The sequence below is a fragment of the Loxodonta africana genome, chromosome 10 (assembly GCF_030014295.1).
Source record: "Loxodonta africana isolate mLoxAfr1 chromosome 10, mLoxAfr1.hap2, whole genome shotgun sequence".
NCBI classification, from domain to species: domain Eukaryota; kingdom Metazoa; phylum Chordata; class Mammalia; order Proboscidea; family Elephantidae; genus Loxodonta; species Loxodonta africana.
Window position 1 is genome coordinate 93227211 of NC_087351.1, and position 13770 is coordinate 93240980.

Sequence of the window (13770 nt, forward strand, 5' to 3'; positions counted from 1 at the left end):
CCAAATAGGAAATAGACTGAAAGCAAGACTGAGTCACTTCTGGCAAAAACATTCTAGTTAAGAAAAGAACTAATAGCAGTAATTTGGGGAGATTCTGAAATTATCTAGTATATGTAGTATATTTATGTCTGTGCTTTATGTGAGAGGCAGAATAATGACCCTTTAAAAATGCTCCTGTTCTGAGCGATAACAGAAAATACAAAGAGAATAGTTGAAGATCTGTTGGCAGAAAACTTCCCTGGCATCATGAAAGACGAAAGGATATCTATCCAATATGGTCATCGAACCCCATTCAAGACTGATCCAAAAAGAAAATCACCAAGGCATATTATCATCAAACTTGCCAAAACCAAAGATAAAGAGAAAATTTTAACACCAGCCAGGGATAAAAGAAAAGTCTCCTGCATAGGAGAATCAATAAGTTCAGACTACTCAGCAGAAACCATGCGGGCAAGAAGGCAATGGGATGACATATATCGAACACTGAAGGAGAAAAACTGCCAGCTAAGAATCATATATCCAGCAAAACTCTCTCTCAAATATGAAGGTTGAAATTAAAACATTTACGGATAAACACAAGCTTAGAGAATTTGCAAAAACCAAACCAAAGCTACAAGAATTACTAAAGGAAATTGGTCAGAAAATCAATAATATCAGATACCAACACAACAAAAGGTCACTCACAGAACTGAAAGAACATCCTGATATCAACTCAAATAGGGAAATCAAAAAAACAAAATAAGATTAATTTTAAAAAGAAAAAAATGCTCAAAACAGGGAATCATTGAAGTCATTATGTAAAAGATCACAGTAATCAAAAAGAGGGGCTAAATACAGGAGGCACAGATCTTCCATATGGAGACGAAAACAACGCTATCGATATAGGATGATACAAGTTAGGTTTTTACTTAGAAAAATAGGAGTAAATATTAAGGTAACCACAAAAAGGTCTAACAATTCCACAGTACAAAAAAAAAGAAAAACATGATGACTCAGCAAACATAAATTCAACTATTATGAAAATGAGGAAGACACAATTTACAAAGAAAAACTTCTCAGCACAAAAAGTAAGTGGAAAAATGAAATTGTGAAAAACACACACAAAAAGGCATCAAAATGACAGCACTAAAAATATACTTATCTATAATTACACTGAACATAAATGGACTAAATGCACCAATAAAGAGACAGAGAGTCACGGACTGGATAAAGAAACACGATCCGCCTATATGCTGCCTATAAGAGACACAACTTAGAGACACAAACAAACTAAAACTCAAAGGATGAAAAAAAATATATCAAGCAAACAACAATCAAAAAAGAGCAGAAGTGGCAATATTAATTTCTGACAAAATAGACTTTAAAGTTAAATCTACCACAAAGGATAAAGAAGGACACTACATAATGATTAAAGGGACAATTGACCAGGAAAATATAACCATATTAAATATTTTTGCACTCAATGACAGAGCTGCAAGATACATAAAACAAACTTTAACGGAATTGAAAAGTGAGACAGACACCTCCACAATTATAGTAGGAGACTTCAACACACCACTTTCGGAGAGGGATAGGACTTCCAGTAAGAAGCTCAATAGAGACACGGAAGATCTAATTGCTATAATCAACCAACGTGACCTCACAGACTTATACAGAACACTCCACCCAACAGCTGCAAAGTATACTTTTTTTTCTAGCGCACATGGAACATTCCCTAGAATAGAACACTTATTAGGTCATAAAACAAACCTTTGCAGAATCCAAAACATCGAAATATTACAAAGCATCTTCTCAGACCATAAGGCCATAAAAGTAGAAATCAATAACAGAAAAAACAGGCAAAAGAAATCAAATACTTGGAAACTGAACAATACCCTGCTCAAAAAGACTGGGTTATAGAAGACATTTAGGGGGAATAAAGAAATTCATACAATGCAACAAGAATGAAAACACTACCTATCAAAACCTCTGGGACACAACAAAAGCAGTGCTCAGAGGTCAATTTATATCGATAAATGCACACATACAAAAAGAAGAAAGAGCCAAAAGCAGAGAACTGTCCCTACAACTTGAACAAATAGAAAGCGAGCAACAAAAGAATCCATCAGTCACCAGAAGAAAACAAATAACAAAAATTAGAGCTGAACTAAATGAATTAGAGAACAGAAAAACAACTGAAAGAATTAACAAAGCCAAAAGCTGGTTCTTTGAAAAAATTAACAAAATTGATAAACCATTGGCCAGACTGACTGAAGAAATACAGGAAAGGAAACAAATAACCTGAATAAGAAATGAGATGGGCCATACCACTACAGACCCAACTGAAATTAAAAGAATCATACCAGATTATTACAAAAAATTGCACTCTAACAAATTTGAAAACCCAGAAGAAATGGATGAATTCCTAGAAAAACACTACCTACCTAAACTAACACAATCAGAAGCAGAACAACTAAATAGACCCATAACAAAAAAAAAAGATTGGAAAGGTAATCAAAAAACTCCCCAAAAGAAAAAGCCCTGGCCCGGACAGCTTCACTGCAGAGTTCTACCAAACTTTCAGAGAAGAGTTAACACCACTACTACTAAAGGTATTTCAAAGCATAGAAAAGGATGGAATACTACCTAACTCATTCTATGAAGCCAGCATATCCCTGATACCAAAACCAGGTAAAGATACCACAAAAAAAGAAAATTATAGACCTATATCCCTCATGAACATAGATGCAAAAATACTCAACAAAATTCCAGGCAATAGAATTGAACAACATATCAAAAATATAATCCACCACAACCAACTGGGATTTATACCAGATATGCAAGGTTGGTTCAATATTAGAAAAATCATTAGTGTAATCCACCATATAAATAAAACAAAAGACAAAAACCACATGATCTTATCAATTGATGAAGAAAAGGCATTTGACAAAGTCCAACACCCATTCATGATAAAAACTCTCAGCAAAATAGGAATTGAAGGAAAATTCCTCAACAAAATAAAGGGCTATTATACAAAGCCAACAGCCAACATCATTCTAAATGGAGAGAACTTAAGAGCATTTCCCTTGAGAACGGGAACCAAACAAGGATGCCCTTTATCACCACTCTTATTCAACATTGTGCTGGAGGTCCTAGCCAGAGCAATTAGGCTAGAGAAAGAAATAAAGGGCATCCGGATTGGGAAGGAAGAAGTCAAATTATCTCTATTTGGAGATGACATGATCTTATACACAAAAAACCCTAAGGAATCCTCCAGAAAACTACTGAAACTAAGAGTTTGGCAGAGTTTCAGGTTACAAGATAAACATACAAAAATCATTTGGATTCCTCTACATCAACAAAAAGAACATCGAAGAGGAAATCACCAAATCAATGCTATTTACAGTAGACCCCAAGAAGATAAAATACTTAGGAATAAATCTTACCGAAGATGTAAAAGACCTATACAAAGAAAACTACAAAGTACTAGTGTAAGAAACTAAAAGGGACGTACATAAGTGGAAAAACATACCTTGTTCATGGAGAAGAAGACTTAACATAGTAAAAATGTCTATTCTACCAAAAGCCATCTATATATATACACACACTTCCGATCCAAATTCCAAAGACATTTTTTATTGTGATGGAGAAACAAATCACCAACTTCATATGGAAGGGAAAGAAGCCCCAGATAAGTAAAGCATTACTGAAAAAGAAGAAGAAAGTGGGAGGCCTCACTCTACCTGGTTTTAGAACATATTATACACCCACAGTAGTCAAAACAGCCTGGTACTGGTACAACAACAGGCACCCAGACCAATGGAGCAGAATTGAGAACCCAGATATAAATCCATCCACATATGAGCAGCTGATATTTGACAAAGGCCCAGTGTCAGTTAATTGGGAAAAAGAGAGTCTTTTTAACAAATGGTGCTGGCATAACTGGATATCCATTTGCAAAAAACTGAAACAGGACCCATACCTCACACCATGCACAAAAACTAACTCCAAATGGATCAAAGACCTAAACATAAAGACTAAAACGATAAAGATCATGGAAGAAAAAATAGGGACAACATTAGGAGCCCTAATACAACTCATAAACAGAATATAAAACATTATTAAAAATGACGGAGAGAAACCAGATAACTGGGAGCTCCTAAAAATCAAACACCTATGCTCATCTAAAGACTTCACCAAAAGAGCAAAAAGACCTCCTACACATTGGGAAAAAATTTTCAGCTATGACATCTCCGACCAGCGCCTGATCTCTAAAATCTATACGATTCTGTTAAAGCTCAACCACAATAAGACAAACAACCCAATTAAAAAGTGGGCAAAGGATATGAACACCCACTTCACTAAAGAAGATATTCAGGCAGCTAACAGATACATGAGAAAATGCTCTCGATCGTTAGCCATTAGAGAAATGCAAATTAAAACTACGATGAGATTCCATCTCACTCCAACAAAAAAAAAAGAACAAGGCTGGCATTAATCCAAAAAACACAAAATAATAAATGTTGGAGAGGCTTTGGAGAGATTGGAACTCTTATACACTGCTGGTGGGAATGTCAAATGGTACAACCACTTTGGAAATCGATCTGGCGTTTCCTTAAAAAGTTAGAAATACAACTACCATACAACCCAGAAATCCCACTCCTCGGAATATATCCTAGAGAAATAAGAGCCTTTACACAAACAGACATATGCATACCCACATTTATTGTAACACTGTTTACAACACCGAAAAGATGCAAGCAACCAAGGTGTCCATCAACGGATGAATGGATAAATAAATTAGGTATATTCACACAATGGAATACTAAGCATCGATAAAGAACAATGATAAATCTGTGAAACATTTCATAACATGGAGGAACCTGGAAGGCATTATGCTGAGCGAAATGAGTCAGAGGCAAAAGGACAAATATTGTATAAGACCACTATTATAAGATCTTGAGAAATAGTATAAACTGAGAAGAACACATACTTTTGTGGTTACGAGGGGGGGAGGGAGAGACGGTGGGTGGGAGAGGGTTTTTTACTGATTAATTGATAGATAAGAACTGCTTTAGGTGAAGGGAAGGACAATACTCAATACATGGAAGGTCAGCTCAACTGGACTGGACCAAAAGCAAAGAAGTTTCCAGGATAAACTGAATGCTTCAAAGGTCAGTGGAGCAAGGGCGGGGGTTTGGGAACCATGGGTTAAGGGGACTTCTACGTCAATTGGCAAAATAATTCTGTTATGAAAACATTCTGCATCCCAGTTTGAAATGTGGCGTCTGGGGTCTTAAATGCTAACAAGCGGCCATCTAAGATGCATCAATTGGTCTCAACCCACCTGGAGCAAAGGAGAATGAACAACACCAAGGTCACACGACAACTAGGAGCTTAAGAGACAGAAAGGGCCACATGAACCAGAGACCTACATCATCCCGAGACCAGAAGAACTAGTTGGTGCCCGGCCACAATCGATGACTGCCCTGACAGGGAGCACAACAGAGAACCCCTGAGGGAGCAGGAGATCAGTGGGATGCAGACCCCAAATTCACACAAAAAGACCATACTTAATGGTCTGCCTGAGACTAGAGGAATCCTGGCGGTCATGGTCCCCAAACCTTCTGTTGGCCCAGGACAGGAACCATTCCCGAAGACAACTCATCAGACATGAAAGGGACTGGACAGTGGGTAGGAGAGAGATGCTGATGAAGAGTGAGCTAATTATATCAGGTGGACACTTGAGACTGTGTTGGCATCTCCTGTCTGGAGGGGGGATGGGAGGATAGAGAGAGTTGGAAGCTGGCAAAATTGTCACGAAAGGAGAGACTGGAAGGGCTGACTCATTAGGGGGAGAGCAAGTGGGAGTACGGAGTAAGGTGTATATAAACTTATATGTGACAAAAAAAAAAAAAAGCTAGCAGCCTGGCAAACATCAGAGGGAGTAGAATTGGGCTAGAGCTCATTCAATACCTCATTCCCAGATAATTATCATTATTTGATCTGTTTGGTGGTTCCCTGGAAGACCATACTTATGCATTTAACCTGACTCAGAGCTCACCCAGTACAAAAGCCTTTTCCTCAGGGATATTGCTGAATTCAAATAAAGTCAATTGTGTAATTCTGCAGTTGCCTGAGGTGGTGGGAAGTAGGTGAGGGATACAATACACTGACTAAATGCTTCAAAGAAAAAGCTGGGGGGAAAGATATCTATAGGGGCTTTGAAAACTGTGACACAACCCCGACAATATAGAAAGCTATGTACATGTGTAGGACAGTATGCTTGCTCAGGACTACACACATGCTCAGGAAAGTCCTGAGAAGACCTAAGCTTTTACCTCTGACTGAACTTAAGACTCTGAAAAACTGATGGCTAAGGCAGAGCTGTCAAGTGCCTGGCTTAGTATTAAAGTTGTACCCTAACATGCACACAGATCTCTTTGGCAAACACTAGAAGATTTACTGGTTCCAGGTAGTTAAGAAAAATCTCTATCCAATCATTAGCTTACCAGTAAACTAAACAAGTACAGGTTTCAGGTGCCACACATTTAAAAGAAAAAAAAAAAAAAAACAGTCTTTACAGATTTAGTTTAAAAAAGTAAACAAACAACTACTACAGTAAACAGCAACAAAAACAAACCTCTGGGGAGCAGAAGAATATGATTTCCAGAGTTCCATATTATATTATTTAAAATGTTCAGTTTTCAACAAAAAATTGCAAGGCTTGTAAAGAAGTAGAAAAGTATGGTTCATACACATGCACACACCTAAACATACACCCAATCAACAGAAAGTCTCTGAGGAAGTTCAGATATTGGACTTACGATCTAAAGATGTTAAATAATTTATTTAAAAGGTATCCAAAGAACGAAGGGAAATCATGAGTAAAGAATTAAATGCAAGCATTAAAAAGATGTCTCGTCAAATACAGTAAAACCTGTGAAAGTCAGAAACTGTGTAGGGTGGAAACCTGTCAGAGAAGGAAAATTAAAATATTTTTCACTAAAATTAGCAAAGAGAAGAAAAGTGGCAAGACTATACCCTGTCAGAGGTGGAAAACTTGTCAGACCTGGAAAAACAAGAGAGTCCCGTCAGGTTCTGACTCTCACAGATTTCAATACAATGTCAATAAAAAGATACACACACATATAAGTATATATTAATATTTCAGCCTGAAGACTTTAGCGTTCCTTTTAGGGCAGGTGTCCTAGAAATGAATTTTCTACTTTTGTTTTTTTTGGAATATCTTAATATCTGCTTCACTTTTGAAAGATAGCTTTGCTGAATATAAAATTCTTGATTAATTTTTTTTTTCTTTTTGATAATTATATGTTATCCCACTGCCTTCTGGCTCTATTGTTTTTAATGAGAATCAGCTATTAATCTCATTCAGGACTCCTCGTATGTCATGAGTTGCTTTACATGGAGTTGAAGAATACAATAAATGAAATGAAAAAAAGTCACTAGAGGGGCTCAACAGCAGATTTGAGTAGGTAGAAGAAGCAATCAGTGAACTTGAAGGCAAGACAACTGAGATTATACAGTCAGAGGAATGAAAAGAGAATAAGGAGAAATGAACAGAGACTTGGAGGCCACTGAACACCTTAAATCATACCAAGATACACATAATGGGAATGCCAGAAGGAAAGGAGAAATGGGGCAAAAAAAATAGCTGGAGAATTAATGCCTCAAAACTTCTCACATCTAATTAAAAAACAATCTACACAACTATGAAGATCAGCAAACTATGGAAGGATTAACTCAAGAAAATTCACACCAAGAAACATCAAAATTAAACTCTTAAAGAACAAAGAGAAAATCCTGAAGGCAGCAAGAGAGAAGTAACTCCTCACATGCAAGGGATCTTCAATGAGATGAATGGGTGATATCTCATCAGAAACAATAGAGCCAGAAGGCAGTGGGATAACGTATTCAAAGTGTAAAAAGGAAGAAAAAAAAAAGTTAGCCAGGAATTCTATATTCAGCAAATCTGTCTTTCAAAACTAAAGCAGATATTAAGATACTAAGATATTTCCCCCCAAAATAAAAACAGAAAATTCATCACAAGGACCCTGTCCTAGAAGAAATGCTAAATGTTTCAGGCTGAAATACTAAATTCCTTCAAGCTGAAATGATAGGACTCTAGGCAGTAACCTAAATCCACAGGAAGAAATAAAGAGTATTGGTCAAAGTAACTCATTGGTGTTAGTTGCCACTGAGTTCGCTCCAACTCAAGGTGACCTCATGTACAAGAGAACAAAACACTGCCTGGTCCTACACCATCTTCATGATTGTTGGTATGCTCAAGTCCACTGTTGTAGCCACTACGTATTATGAGTGTCTTCCAACCTAGGGTGTTCATTTTCTAGCACTACATCAGACAATATTCTGTTTTGATACACAGGGTTTTCACTGGCTAATTTTTTAAATGTATTTCACCAGGATTTTCTTCCTTAGTCGGTCTTAGTCTGCAAACTCCACTGAAACCTGTACGCTATGGGTGACCCTGCTGAAGTTTGAAATACCAGTGGCATAGATTCCAACATCATAGCAATATGCAAGTTACCACAATACAATAGATAGATAGGTGGTAGTGGTAACTACATTAAGTAAACATAAAAGACGGTATTTTTTGTTTTTTTGCCCCTTCTCCTCTCTTATTTAAAATACAATTGCATACAGCAATAATTATAAATTGTGTTGAAGGGCACACAGGTATAAAGATTTAATTTGTATGCCAACAACAGCACAAGGGGATGGGGAATATAGGTTATATATATTACTATTTATATATCAAAGAAAGCAGGAATCATCAAAAGGAGATGGAAGGAACACACACAGTTACTGTACCAAAAAGAATTGGTTGACGTTCTACCATTTCAGGAGGTACCATATGATCAAGAACTGATGGTACTCAAGGAAGGAGTCCAACTTGCATGGAAGGCAATGGCAAATAACAAGTCTCTAGGAATTGATGGAAAATTAATTGAGATGTTTCAACAAATAGATGCAGTGCTGAAGTGCTCACTTATCTACGATAAGAAATTTAGAAGACATCTACCTGGCCAAACAACTGGAAGAGATTCTTGTTTTTGCCCATTCCAAAGAAAGATGATCGAACAGAATACAGAAATTATCAAACAATATCATTAATATTTCACACAAGCAAAATTTTTCTGAAGATCTTTCAAAAGCAGTTGCAGCAATACAATGACAGGCAACTGCCAGAAATTCAAGTTGGATGCAGAAGAGGACATGGAATGAGGGATATCATTACTGATGTCAGATGGATATTGGGCTGAAAGCAGAAAATACCAGAAAGATACTTACCTGTGTTTTATTGACAATGCAAAGGCATTCGACTATGTAGATCACAGAAAATTATGGATAACATTGGGAAAAATGGGAATTCCAGAATACTTAATTGTGCTCATGTGGAACCTGTACAAAGACCAGGAGGCAGTTGTTTGAACAGAACGAGGAAATACTGCGTTTAAAGTCAGGAAAAGTATGTGTCAAGGTTGTCTCCTTTCACCACACTTATTTAATCTGTATATTGAGCAAATAATCCATGTAGGTAGACTATATGAAGAAGAACTCAGCACCAAAACTGAAGGAACTCTCATCAACAACCTGTGAAATGCAGATAACACAATCTTGTTTGCTGAAAGTGAAGAGGATTTGAAGCACTTACTGATGAAGATCAAAGACTACAGCCTTCAGTATGGATTACACCTCAACATAAAGAAAACAAAAATCCTCACAACTAGACCAATAAGCAACATCATGATAAGTGGAGAAAATATGAAATTTGTCAAGGATTTCATTTTACTTAGATCTACACTCAATGCCCATGAAAGAAGCAGTCAAGAAATCAATTGCTTTGGGGACATCTGCTGCAAAAGACCTCTTTCAAGTGTTAAAAAGCAAAGGTGTCACTTTGAGGACTAAAGTGCACCTGACCCAAGCCATGGTATTTTCAATTGCCTCATATGCATATGAAAGCTGGACAATGAGCATGGAAGACTAAAAAAGAATTGATGCTTTTCAATTATGATGTTGGTGAAGAATATTGAATATACCATGGACTGCAAAAGAATGAACAAATCTGTCTTGGAAGTACAGCCAGAATGCTCCTTAGAAACAAGGATGGTGAGACTTTGTCTCGCATACTTTGGACATATTATCAGGAGGACCAGTCCTGAAGAACATCACGCTTGGTAAAGTAGAACGTCAGTGAAAATGACCCTCAGCGAGATGGACTGACACAGTGGCTGCAACAATGGACTCAAGCATAACAACAATTGTGAAGATGGTGTAAGACTGGGCATCATTTTTTCTGTTATACATAGGGTCACTATGAGTCAGAATCAACTCAATGGCACCTAACAACAACATATTACTAAAATTAATTTGGCATTAATCCAAATTAGATTGTTATGAATTAAGATGGTAATTGCAATCCCCAGGGCAACCACTAAAAAAAACTAAAAAATACATAGTAAAAGGAACAAGACAATTAAAATGGCACACTACAAAATACCTACTTAACACAAAAGAAGGCAGTAATAGGGAAATAGCATAAAATCCCATTGCTGTCGTGTCAGTTCCATAGCGACCCTATAAGACAGAGTAGAACTGCCCCATAGAGTTTCCAAGGAGCATCTGGTGGATTTGAACTGCTGGCCTTTTGGTTAGCAGTCGTGGCACTTAACCACTAGAACACCAAAAAAAAGACATATAAAAAACAATGTCAAAATGGCAGAAATAATTTTTTCCTTATCAGTAATTACACTAGATGTAAATGGATTAAACGCCACAATTAAAATATATGTATATAGGTTGGCACAATGGATAACTGTTATCCCTATTATCATGATTCAGCTATATGCTTTCTACATAAGACACACTGCAGATTCAAAGACACAAGTATATTAAAAGAAAAAGGATGGAAATGATATACCATGCAAAGAGTAACCAAAAGATAGTGAGGATGGCTTAATAATATTAAACAAAACAGACTTTAAGATAAAAGTTGCTACAAGAGACAAAAAGGAAAGTATATACTGATAAAAGGATCATAAAAGGGTCACTGTATCAAGAATGTATAATAATTAAAAACATATACGCACCAAACAATAGAGCCCCAAGATCCATCAAACAAAAACTGACAAACTTGAGGGTAAAACAAACAATTCAACAATAACTGTTGGAGATTTCAATAACGTCTCATTTTAAAAAATGATGGCAAATTAGACAGAAAAGCAACAAGGAAATAAAAGACTTAGACAACACTATAAATTAAGTAGACCTAAGTTTGTTTTTTTTTTAAGAGACACGTACACAAAGCGTCATCCAGCAACAGTAGAATACATACTTTTTGCAAATGTACACAGAATAGTCACCAGGATAAGCCATAAAACATGTCTCAATAAACTTAGTAAATTATACAAAGCATATTCTCTAACCACAATGGAATGGAATCCGTAACAGGAGTAAATTTTGAAAATTCACAAATATGTGGAAATTAAACAGTACTTTCCTAAAATAGCCAATGAATCAAAGAAGAAATCGAAAAGGACTAGAAAATACTTTGAGAAGCAAGAAAACACCAAAACATATGGGATGCTGTGTTTAGCAAGGAGGCTCAGAAAGCTTACTTTCCAAAGCGTTCTTAACCTTACAGGGAGGTAGTGGTTCCACCCTTCCCGAATAAGGCATTCTGTGTGTGTCCTGACTCAGGAGCATAGTTTTGGCAAAAGAGACTGTCATGGATTGAATTGTGCCCCCCCTCCCCCCAAAAATGTGTGTATCAACTTGATTAGGCCATGATTCCCAGTATTGTGTGGTTGTCCTCCATTTTGTGATTGTAATTTTACGTTCAGAGGATGAGGGTAGGAATGTAACACCACCCTTACTCAGGTTACTTCCCTGATCCAAGGTAGAGGGAGTTTCCCTGGGGTTTGGCCTGCTCCACCTTTTATCTCTCAAGAGATAAATGGAAAGGGAAGCAAGCAGAGAATGGGGGACCTCATATCATCAAGTAAGATGCACCGGGAGTAGAGCGTGTCCCTTAGACCAGGGGTTCCCACACAGAGAAGCTCCTACTTTAGGGGAAGATTGACGAGAAAGGATTTCCTCCAGAGCTGACAGAGAAAGAAGGCCGTCCGCTGGAGCTGACGACCTGAATTTGGACTTTTAGCCTACATTACCGTGAGAAAACAAACTTCTCTTTGTTAAAGCCATCCACTTGTGGTATTTCTGTTATGCAGCACTAGATTACTAAGGCAGACTGGGAAGTAGTGATTCCACCTTTCCTGAATAAAGCCTTCTGTGTGTGTCCTGACTCAGGAGCACAGTTTTGGCATAAGAGACAATGGTCTTTTGGGCTAAAAGCATTATTCACAATAGCCAAAAGGTGCGGAGAAAAAAAAAAAAACTGTCCATCAACTGATGAAGGAATAAACAAAATGTTGTACATATATACAATAAATTATTATTCAATCAAAAAAATGTTGCACTGATACATGCTACGACATGGGTGAGCCTTGGAAACATTATACTAAGTGAAAGAAGTCATATGTAAAAGGTCACATGCTATACGATTTCTCTTAATGTGACAAGGACAGAACAGGCAAATCAATAAAGTAGACTGGTGGTTGCCAAGGGTGGCAGGAAGAGAAAGTGGAGTGATTACTGATAATTATGGAATTCCTTCGAAGATGAAAATGTTATGGAATTAGTGGTGATGGTTGCGCAATCTTTCGAATATATGAAAATGTACACTTAAAGAGATTAAATTTTATTTTATGTGAATCATAACCCAATTAAAAAAAAGACACATGGAAAGTACTACTACTCCTTTTCTGAAAGGAATATAGAGCATGAGCTGTGGAGCCAGTCACCTGGATATACAATCTTATCCATTTACTCTTTCCGCCACTCTAAAATGGGGACAAAAATACCAACATTATAGGATTGTTATAACGATAAAATGAGATAATGTACTTGTTTCTCAATAGTAATTATCATCATCATTATTATTCCACCACACCTGTCCAAAGATATCAGGATAATCATGGTTGTTATCGATTATGAATATAAATTGTGTTTATTACTAGAGAGCCCTGCTTTGGCAGCAAAGAAAATAATTGGGTAAAATCCCATTGTACCAAGATAAGGACCATCAATACTGTCTTGGATATTAAATTCTGCTCTGAAAAGTGAGACTGTACAATATTATTGCCTTCCCTTCCCCGTATCTTGTAAACTAGAAATTAAGTCCTTTCTTTCGGATTTGAACCAGTAGGAATCAATAGAGTATAGTTTTTATTACATCCAAAAGAGATGTTTTGGATTAATTAAAAAAAAATAGTATTTAATGAAACTTTTAGAAGTGCAATGATATCTTCTAAAACATCTCCTGGAATTCTCACTCAAATCACAATAGTGTCCTTCCCGTTTTCCATGCCCCTTGTTTCTTAACACTCCAATCTTTTCCCCATGCTGCTGAGTTATGAATTGAAAACAGGTCTACTTACTTCACTCTTTGTTCAAAGACATTCTCTGGCTTTGAGCTGCTTCTAGTATTAGATTCTATCTACGCTGCCATAGGACATTGAATGATTATGGCTTCCTGGAACATACACAGTCAAAGATTCTAGGTTTATGCCTAAGCACACTGGAAAGAAATTCAATTTTGATTCTCGGCTTGATATGGGGGCAGGGCACAATAGTGCAATGTGGCTAGTATTTCCTATCCCTGGAGACAAAGTCCAAACTCCTTAG

The 13770-nt window shown here is 36.9% G+C and overlaps 1 protein-coding gene across 18 annotated transcripts in view; it reads right to left on the minus strand.

The window, feature by feature from the left end:
* CEP128 (centrosomal protein 128) overlaps nucleotides 1-13770 on the minus strand; it is a 554311-nt gene that overhangs the window by 145713 nt on the left and 394828 nt on the right. The gene's annotated exons all lie outside the window — the stretch shown is intronic.